The 10873-nt window shown below is 39.8% G+C and overlaps 1 pseudogene across 1 annotated transcript; it reads left to right on the top strand.

The window, feature by feature from the left end:
* Nucleotides 1–3844: 3844 nt before the first annotated feature.
* LOC143715318 (E3 ubiquitin/ISG15 ligase TRIM25-like) lies at nucleotides 3845–10040 on the top strand (annotated as a pseudogene). The gene is made up of 7 exons (XR_013195716.1): nucleotides 3845–3876; nucleotides 7032–7639; nucleotides 7793–7888; nucleotides 8248–8481; nucleotides 9041–9194; nucleotides 9278–9337; nucleotides 9469–10040. The product of XR_013195716.1 is annotated as an E3 ubiquitin/ISG15 ligase TRIM25-like (transcript).
* Nucleotides 10041–10873: the final 833 nt, after the last annotated feature.

Below are 10873 nucleotides of genomic sequence, written 5' to 3'. Positions count from 1 at the left end.
GCAGTCTCTGGTTTTCACCACAGTCGTTTAGGACGTCAAGACTCTTAATGTGAGACATTGCTGCTTGACAGACTCGAAGGAAGTCTGAGAACTCCCTTAGTTCAATGCAGTCCTTAGGTCCTATCTTTGGCCATGAGGTTAGCTTATCCTGAAAGCTTTAGCATACACAAAGGAACTTCCATACCTTTCTTCCAGGATGTCCCATGCTGCGTGGTAAGCTGCATCTGTACCCAACATAAAGTAACGCTCAATGGCTTTCTTTGCAGGACCACAGACGTATTTGCGGAGGTAATATACCTTCTCATTCACTGGAATGTTCTTCCTGTCTATTAATGTCTGAAAGGCCATTTTCCAGTCCTGTTACTTTAATGGGTCTCCAATGAAAACAGAAGGCTCTGGTACAGGTAGACGGCTTGCACTAATAGAATCTGCTATTGCTTTGGCAAGAGCTGTAGTGATATCCTCTTGATGTGCGTTGGTAGCTAGCAGGTCGCCCTCTTGTGGCAGGTTGTGATGATGCCTCGTGATACACTGGAAGATGTCTTGGGTTAGGAGCAGATTTCTCCTGCATAGCCTTGCATCCATGAAGTAACTCTGATATATCTTCATCTGAGCTCAACTCTTGTTCATAGACTTGCAGTCGTGCCTTTGCTGCATTCATCTTCTTAACCGTCTCTAAACGCTCTATCTGTCTGCGTTTCTCTTCTAATGTATTTTTTCTTTCAGTATTTTCAGCCTCTTGCACTGCAAGTTTGTCTGTTCTCAGCTTCAAGGGTTTCAAGCTCCTGTTTCTCACGTTCCATTTCTTGTAAGACCTTCAAAGTGGCTTGAGTTGCAGCCAGCTCAGCTGCAGCTTCTTGTTTCTTTGTAGAGGACACACTTGAATGTCTCGGTCCTTTGCTTGATCTGGACTTCTGGGATGCTGCTGATGAGAACACTGAACCAGTCTCAATGAAGTATACCTTTTCCTTAAGAAGATCTTGCCCTTTGCCTTTCTCTTCAAGGCGATTCTCAGCATGTCCCAAGATCTGTCTTGAGATGGCATCACAAGTGTCAACTCGACGGCGAGTCTCTCCATCAGGGACAATACACTGGCGCAAGTTGTCATAAGCTTGTTTTACATCTGTTGACATGCAGCTGATTTTAGTCATGAGGTCTTGTAGGCTGTCACTGGAGTGATGACCATCTAATATTTTCTTAGCTTCCTTAGCAAGGGTTTTCCATTTGCTGTAAGCGATTGTGAAGCGATGCTGAAGCCCTTTGGATTTGCCATCTTGTAGTTCTTGACCCTTTTCTGTAAACCATCGGGTTATCTGGCTTCTTCGTAGTCCCTCTGCAACAGGTTTGTGTCTAAAGGGTCATTATCAAATGTTTTAGACTGCTGTGGCATTTCAACATCTTCACTGTTACTTTCTAAGCCCTCCTTATTAACTTCAGACTCAAACTCAGCCATTTTCAATAATATTTAAATTGACCTTACATGCCTTAGTTTAGTGTGTGAAGTTGCTTAAAACAAAAGGTAACTAAAGTAGTTTCATTAACTATCTTAAATACAGCTTAAATGTAACTAATTACCCCATGGTTTTAACTGCAATAACACTTAACTTGGCTTATCAACTCGTAGGTTAGCCAACTATGTTGTTGTTGTTTGTTTCTTAGAGTGGCTTAAAGTATCATAAAACAAACACACTGATTTTCATTCAAATGAGAAGAACAACCCTTCTATTTAACACTTAGCAAATTATATCAGCAGTGATTTATGTATATCCTCTCAAATGTCTTTACACTTTGTAATTGCTGATTATTACAATGAAATCAACAATGACTTAAAGGAGAACTCCGGGCAATTTTTAAGTTAATCTTGATCGTTATACCTTTGTGAGTACTGTCTATAGAAAAAAAAAAAAACGAACCGGATTGGTGCCTGCAACAAGGAGCTGTTCCCGCAAATGCCCAGAGCTCCCTCTCAGCTAAAACGGCAGTTATGGGGGCATATAAATAAAGAGTGTCTTTGTGCCTCTTTGTCTTAACAGACACAAAATGCAATTAAAATGTCTGTCCAACATGAACAGGGCCCTTACATGTGAACAAGATGCGTTTAGCAACTTAGCCATTGTTTAAATTCACCTAAATAGTGTTTTAGACGACTAGCTGTAGTCTCGCGCTGAAGTCCCGTGGGAACTCCGTTGTAGCCAAAGGTAAATAGCAGTGTGTAGGTGAAGAAGAAATGGTTCGCGTTTGTGCCGTACAAGGATGACTACACAGACACAACACAGCGCCCAAATGGAAGGATAAATAAAGTTTACATTACCTCCACAGTGGTTGCACACGTCTTCGTCCATGGAATCGCTTTTTTCTTCAACCAGCCCCGCTGTGTTGTGTCTGTGTAGTCATCCTTGTCAAAGTGTTCGCTGCAAATGCGGTAATCTTTAGCGCGTAGTACTTGTATGGGAGTTTGCGCATCAAGTTGAAGTACAACTTGCCACAACTACAGAATCTCGATGTCATGTAAAGGAAGACGATGAAAATAAGTTCTTGTATTTTCGCATTCTGTTGCCATAATTCGGAACGGCACAAACGCGAACCATTTCGAGTGAGCAACTCCGATCATCACTCTTCACACACTACGCTCCTCCCACCTGCACACTGCTATTTCTCTCCCTCGCGCGTGCGCAATCAGCACCGTTTTGCTACAGCGATTCTCAAGAATTGTTGCAGTTTCGAATCACCAGTACACTGAACCGAAAACTGTTTCTTTCGGACCCGACTTTTTTTTGGAGAACCGATGATCCCCGCGGGATGAAAGAATTTACATCATTGCGTCACTCTAAATGACGTCATTGCGTGATGGCGTAAAATAACAGGTGAACGAGTTTTTTGAACCGGTTCATTGAAACGAACTGTCCGAAAGAACCGGTTCGCGGAAAAGAACCGGACTTCCCATCACTACTATTTACCTTTGGCTACAACGGAGTTCCCACGGGAACTACAGCTAGTCGTCTAAAACACTATTTAGGTGAATTTAAAAAATGGATAAGTTGCTAAACACATCTTGTTCACATGTAAGGGCCCTGTTCATGTTGGACAGACATTTTTATTGCATTTTGTGTCTGTTAAAAGGCACAAAGACACTCTTTATGTATATGCCCCCATAACTGCCGTTTTAGCTGAGAGGGAGCTCTGGGCATTTGCGGGAACAGCTCCGTGTTGCAAGCACCAATCCGGTTCGTTTTTTTTTTCTATAGACAGTACTCACAAAGGTATAACGATCAAGATTAACTTAAAAATTGCCCGGAGTTCTCCTTTAACTTAGAAACATGTACAAAACACCAGAACACTTCATCCTATAGCCTATAAACCTTCAAATAACTTTGCATACCTCATTGGCCGCATTAACTCAAGGGGAGTAAAAGGAACCATCCAGCTTGATCTTCTTTACTTAATAAATCCTTATAACAGCTCTAAACAGCAGCGGAGCATTAGAAAAACAGCAGCATTAGAAATTAGCATTTCTAATGCTAATATCGTACCGCTAATAATGACCCAACCCCACTGTGACAAGAATATTAGTTCCGCTATATTATACGTTGCATTTATCTTTATACATACTTTGTTGTTACGTGTATATTCTTAAATATATTCAGCTTACCAAATAAAATGTGAATTTTAAACAGAAATTATTTTAATATTAAATTGACATTATGAACTGAACTTAACCTGTATAACCAGCTGATGACAGCTACAAGGAAGTATTTGAATTCAAGAGAAATTAAACTTGTTTTTTCTCCTCTACACAAGTGATTCAACCTCTGTAGCTAATAGATCAACACTGCTGTGATTTAACGCAACTCATGTTTGAGTTGTATTTCTGTCGAGGTAAGGACTTCATAAGATCCAATAATTATTACTTTATCATGTTGTCTGCTTTTAAAAAGAAATAGCATGCAAATATGTATTTGTGCGTGTGTATTTGTGCACAGAGTTTCTAATCCTGTAACTTGTAACAGGCCTGATGAAACAAAATTTTGCTTTGTACTTCATTGCTAAACAATTATTTTTGTATTTTGTTGTCTAATGAAATCATAAGTGAGCTACTATTGAATTGAAATACTCGATTACATACCTCAAAACTATACTTTACGATTTCGAAGATTGTTTAAATATAAAAAAAACTATTTCTGTGGTGATCGACTAAGACTTTTCTGGATAAGTAAGTTAAACTCTATTGATAGATACAACAGCATTTACAGCCTGCAGTTGATCAGCAGAGAACAGACTTTATTTCCCCTAAGTTAAAAAATGTTAAACATTGTGATTAAAATTGTGATTAGGCTTCTCTCAAACTATTTCTTTATACTCGGACTTTGTAAAATCTTGTCAGTATCCATACTTTCTTTTTTTGTTTGTTTGTTTGTTTGTTTGTTTGTTAAAATTGTAAACTTGTAAGTTTAATAGTAGGCTACCAGTTCAATAATGTACACCAGTCGATTATATAGGGAAAATAAACATTTTCTTTCTCTCATTATCTCACACAGAACACACGCCCATTTTTTGTTTACGTGCTGAAACCAGGAAGTATTTGAATTTAAAAGAAATGAAACTTATTTTTGGATTGTGTTGTCTAATAAAAACTCAAAATTGAAATGAAATACTCGATTACATGCTGAAGTATGCTACAAAATTATAATTTTTACTCTTTACAATTTCAGTGATTGTTTAAAACTACAACTTATTTATATGGTGATCATGACTAATAAGACTATTCTGGGCTAAATACAAGTTAAGCTCTATTGACAGCATAGAGTCAACAGCATTTACAGCCTGCAGTTAATCAGCAGAGAACTTTTCTCCCCCACCTTCACCTGAAGTGGAGGATGTTGAATTGTCTGTAGACACAGGGCCAGAGCCATATCAATTCGAGCCGCTGGCTCAAACTGCAGTCTTAACTCCCGCATCGCGATCGGCATCCGACGATGCTAGCGAAGCAGCAGCGCAAGAGAGAATGGGGCCAGTCTCTGAATGATAAAATATTAGCATTATGGCTAAATTAGGCTAATGTTCATAGCAAATGCTAACAAACTATCAACATTTTGAAACCTGTGCATTTAGGTTAATTTTGGTATGATTTAGTGTTAATAATTAAGCGAAAAAAAGAGATTTCAAGTCTCCCTCTACAATTACAAATGATTCTGTCTCAACAGGTGCACCTGTGGGCACTGCAGCTCACTGTCCCTTCTTCTTCTTCTTCTGTTTCTTGGCAGATGACTATTTTGTAGTATACCGCCACCAACTGTACAGGAGTGTGTAATACCATGAACGTCTTAGAGTCTAGGATTCCATTAATAAAAAAAAAAAATAACATAAAAAAAACCAAGGGCAATTAAACTATTTCCATTAAACCAGTATTATTAAGATAAATAAATAAAGCTTTAATTCTTTCCCTTGTCATGCCCTTTTCTTCCAGAATTTCATGAATAGAGTTCTCCCCTTCCATTTCCTGCCAGATTATTCTATTATCATTATATTTCTTACAAATAAAAAGTATATGATTAACATCTTCTCTGTCTTGGCACACTGTACATAAACCATTACCCTTTCCTACTATATGTAAAGTGGAGTTTAGTCCTGTATGTCCTAGTCTAAGTCTGGTATATACCACTTCTTAGCTCACTGTCCCTGGTAGAGAATGTGTGTTTATAGGGAGATACCCACGGTATAGCTATGAAATATGACAAGACCAAGAGTGTTAAAGGGTAACTAAACCCCTGGTCAGAGCCTGACTCCACCCACTGGCAATATTTGAAAAATGCTGGAAAAGTGGGCAGAGCCCAGCAGAGATAGAGGGGACGAACCGAGGGCGGGGCTGAGCGGGGGGGCGTACACCTGAGACCCGCAGTGACAGCTGCTGTCACACTCGCTAAAATGGAGAGCGACTGGAGTGACGCAGTAGCTTTGCAACAGAGCGGTCATTTGAAGTCGAGGACTTTTCTCCCCCACCTTCACCTGAAGTGGAGGATGTTGAATTGTCTGTGGACACAGGTCCAGAGCCATATCAATTCGAGCCGCTGGCGCAAACTGCGGACTTAACTCCCGCATCGCGATCGGCATCTGATTATTCTTATATTCAGTCATTTTGAGGTAATCTTTTCCAGGATTATTATTACTATTACGTTCAGTATATTTTGCAGCTATGTGAAAAAAATATCCAGCAAATCGCGCAGGCGCGTTTGTCGACACCAGAGGGTTAACTTTAGCCTAATAGGAAGGAACATAAATTGTGATTAAAAATATATGCTCACTCACATCATGACGCCGTTGCGGTGGTGGAGTCCATGCAGGAAGAGCAGCGTTTGGCAGCGCGAGCTGTGTGGAGAAGCCCATTTCCACCTCCACTGCGTTGGAGAAGCAATCCCGCGTAAAATGCAGGTTGCACACTCGAGCGATAGGCGATAATTAACTACCTAAGCTACACGAAATAATCTAAATAACTATAAGTGCTATGCTAACTAGATGCTAATATACGCTATCCTGATCGTTTTCAATACTCGTAATTCCAACTCCTGACTCGCTACAGTAGTTTTGATGGAACCAGATGCTTTTATACCAGGGGCTGCCAAGGGCGTGGTGAGCTCGCACCAAGGGCGTGACAGAGTACCGTCACAGAGTACCCCTACGTCACAGAGTACCCCTACGTCACAGAGTACCCCTACGTCACAGAGTACCCCTACTTCAGGAGCTTTTCCTTTAACCTGAAGAGGGCAGCACTCAGACATGTAACACCATATATTTGAAAATTTGAAAACACTTTATACCCAAATGTCAAAAAATGTACTTGAATCAATGAACAGCATTTATGAAGCTCCATTCTTACAGATCATTAACTAAAAAAAAGTTGTTTTAGTGTTTAGATACTCTTTAAGCTTCTCTCAAACAACTTTTTTGGTTAGATACGTGGACTGTGTAAAATCTTGACAGTATCCATACTTTCACCCAAGCATTTGACAAATTTGTTGCTTTTCTTGGCAAAACAGCCTTTATTACAGAGTCTGAGAATCTGTTCATCTTTGAACACTGCAAAGAAATGTCTGAATCTGCAGCGAGTCAGTATGTGGATCAGTTCAGCTGTCCAGTCTGTTTGGATCCTCTGAAGGAGCCGGTGACGATTCCCTGTGGACACAGTTACTGTATGAGCTGTATTACTGACTGCTGGGGCCAGAAGGAGCAGGGGCCGCCGTACCGCTGTCCCCAATGCAGAGAGAGCTTCAGTCAGAGACCTCTACTGAAGAAGAACACTCTGATAGCTGAGATGATGGAGACGCTGAAGAAGACGTCCCTACAAACGGCTGCTGTGGAGTGTGATGTTTGCACTACAGAGAAGAACAGAGCTGTAAAGTCCTGTCTGCGGTGCTTGGCCTCCTTCTGTCAAACTCACCTGCAGTCTCACTATCAATCTCCTGCGTTTATGAAGCACAAACTAGTCGAAGCTTCCAGAAACATTCAAGAGAACATTTGTCTCAGTCATGGGAAACTACTGGAGATTTACTGTCAGGATGATCATCAATGTATCTGTTACTTGTGTACTGATAATCATAAAGGACACAGTGTGGTGTCTGTGGATTCAGAATGGACTAGTAAAAAGGTAATATCAACAATAATAATAAAAAATGCATAAACTATTTTAATATTATTATTATTATATTTCATTTTATTGGCTGTAATTTCGATTAACCTTGTTACACACCTTTACCATATTTTGTCTATTTTTGCCTATTTTTTATGTTAACATCCTCAGAAAGAGTTAAAGGAGAAAAGGGTGTCGTGTCAGAAGCTGATCCAGGAGCGAGAGAGAGGTCAGAGGGAACTCAGTGAAGCTGTGAAGCTTCTTAAAGTATGTTTCTTTATATGTTCTTTAGTTTAAAGTTTGATTGAACACCAAAGTTGATATTTTGAATTTAATAAATGTAGATGTGACCAGTAGCTGGTTAGTGTTTAGCTCCAAATATTGATTAAAAAAATATGCTATAAAAGTGACATACAATTCATGGTGTTCTTATTGAAACTTTGGTCTTTTTTGAAGCTTGACCGCCACTAATGTCTACCTACATAGTTTGAAACAGATACAGTTTAATTTGACTGCTTGTACATTTAGAGAATTTGACTAAAAGAAAACGAAATTCCATTATTTTGATTATTGCACCAATTTGAGTCACAACAATCTCCATGATCAGATCTTTGTGTCTCCATCAGAGTTCAGCTCTAGAGAGCATGGAGGACATTGAGAAGGTCTTCACTGAGCTCATCTGCTCTCTTGAGAAGAAACGCTCTGAGATTAAAGAGCAGATCAGAGCTCAGGAGAAGACTGAGATAGATCGAGCAGAGGAACTTCTCAAACATCTGGATCAAGAGCTGACAGAACTCAGAAAAAGACAAGCAGAGGTTGACAAACTTCTGATTTCTGATGATCAGATCCAGTGTCTGAAGGTAATGAAAGTCTTTTAATGATCAGGTGTGTAATGATATATTGTAGGTCGCTCACCATTAATTGTTCTGTACTTTAAGTACTTATTTTATTCAGTGGAAAAAGTCACTTGTGCTGATGCCAAATTGTGAAAGTGAAAGTGAAAGTGACTCGTGATGGCCAAGTATGGTGACCCATACTTGGAATTTGACCTCTGCATTTAACCCATCCAAGTAAGTGCACACACATTAGGAGCAGAGTAGTGAGTAGTGAACACAAACACACTGCAAACGTGGATACACACACCCGGAGCAGCGGGCAGCCTTGAGTGGCGCCCGGGGAGCGATTGGGGGTTAGGTGCCTTGCAATAGGACACCTCAGTCATATTCCTGTCGGTACTGGAATCGAACCAGCAACCTTTGGGTCACCAGTCCAACTCTGTTACCATTAGGCCATGACTGCTCCCATTTTGTGGGACTGCTCCCAAATTGTAAGAATCTAAACATTATTCTGGTGCTTGTTTTGGAAAAGATCAGTTCTGCTTCACAAATTATGTTTGAATTATTATTTGTCTCATTTCAGAGCTTTCAGTCTGTGTGTGTTTTACCTTCATTTGAAGACGTTCCCAGCTTCACTCAACACACTCATCTGTCTTTTAAAGACGTTTCAATCTCAGCATTCAGAGAGGTTTTGGAGGACGTCTGTCAACAACAAACAGCCAGAATATCTCCGGAAGGTCTGAATCTTTTAATATGTTATTTTGTCATTCATACTCTTAAACCAACAATTTAAACTTACACTTGTTTTTTGTCTCTTCAGTGTCAAATCTAAATGTTACAAAGCCTCCAGAACCAAAGACCCAAAATGATTTTTTGCAGTGTAAGTTGAACTAGTTTCTTCAAGGCAAACACTCATTAAGTATCAGTGTAAATGATCTGTTACAATGAGACCATTTTAGACTAAAGTTGACTTTGTTCAATATTTGTTTTTTGTTCATTCCTCCTCCTCAGATTTCTGTGAACTTCACCTGGATCTAAACACTGCACATAGAAACCTGAAACTATCTGAGGAAAGCAGGAACATATCATATTTCCCAACAGTTCAGCAATATCCTGATCACCCAGAGCGATTTGATGTGTTTCCCTACATCTTGTCTAGAGAGGGTTTGAGCGGTCGCTGTTACTGGGAGGTCGAGTGCAGTGGGGACGACTGTGCTATAGCAGTTTGTTACAAAATAATTAGACGTAAAGGAAACAGGAATGACTGTAGTCTTGGCTTCAACAAAATATCCTGGAGATTGTGGTATTTTCATCAGTATGTTCATTTCATTCATGCTAAAACCCAAGTCTCAATCCCCTCTGTCTGCTCCTCTAGAATTATAGGAGTGTATCTGGATCACAGAGCAGGAACTTCTACAGCGTCTCTGACACAATGACTCTCCTTCACAGAGTCCAGACCACTTTCACTGAACCCTTATACCCTGCGTTTGGGGTTGGTAAAGGTTCTTCTGTCAGGATCATAGGGCAGAGGAGAGTTCAGACAGACAATAAATAAATATAATTGATCGAGTTTCAGATTCAATTGATAAAGTCCTGAAATATACAGTTAAGGCCCGTTCACACCAAGCACGATAACTATAAAGATAACGATAAAGATAACTATATATGCGTCCACACCAACGACCGATAACGGTCTTTTTATTCTAAGCACGCGCACGCCCGCGCTGCGGTTTCAAAGTAGCGAAAATGGATGACCTGCTGCTGCTTTACGTTACAAAAAAATATCAAAAGAAAAACAGGCGCTTTTGGGTACACGATATTCTTAAAAGACGAGAGGAGTTGGGAGAATCCGAATTTTATTATAATTGTTGTTTACAACATGTCATTGAATATGTTTTTGCTGTTCTTATTGCCTTTACACGTCTTTGCCAGCAGATGTCCTCAGCCAGCATGCTATGTTCCGAGCGCATCTAAACAGTGAATCTAGCAAGTCTAGTATAATAATCGATCTAATCTAACAGTGAATTTAGCTGACGAAGTCAATGATGGGATAAAAACATCGCCTAGTCAACACCTTTATGTATACAACGCCTTTTTCACTGCAACTTCAGCAATGTTGTCAAAACTAGCGCTGGATAGCCTACCTGAGGTAATTTTGTTACACTGTGCTAAACTGCATAATATCTCATCGTTAATACTTCTCACCATTTATTCACAGGATACGACCGATTGCTTTCCATATATCCATCTTTTTTAACTTATCCTTGAAAAGGGTGTTTGACTTGTCAAACAGTGGAGGATTCTTTTGTACCTCGACGATTAACTTCTCTGCAATGTCATCTGCCATTTTAAATGCGCGTGACCTTTAAATTAGAATGGATTCTGATTGGCTGTCAGTGTTTTATCGTTCGACAGC

The sequence above is a fragment of the Siphateles boraxobius genome, unplaced genomic scaffold, assembly GCF_051911475.1.
Source record: "Siphateles boraxobius isolate OS27281-9 unplaced genomic scaffold, OSU_SipBor_1 6, whole genome shotgun sequence".
In the NCBI taxonomy this organism is placed as follows: Eukaryota; Metazoa; Chordata; class Actinopteri; order Cypriniformes; family Leuciscidae; genus Siphateles; species Siphateles boraxobius.
Note: the sequence above shows the minus strand (reverse complement) of the source record. Positions and strands in the feature narration are given on the sequence as shown.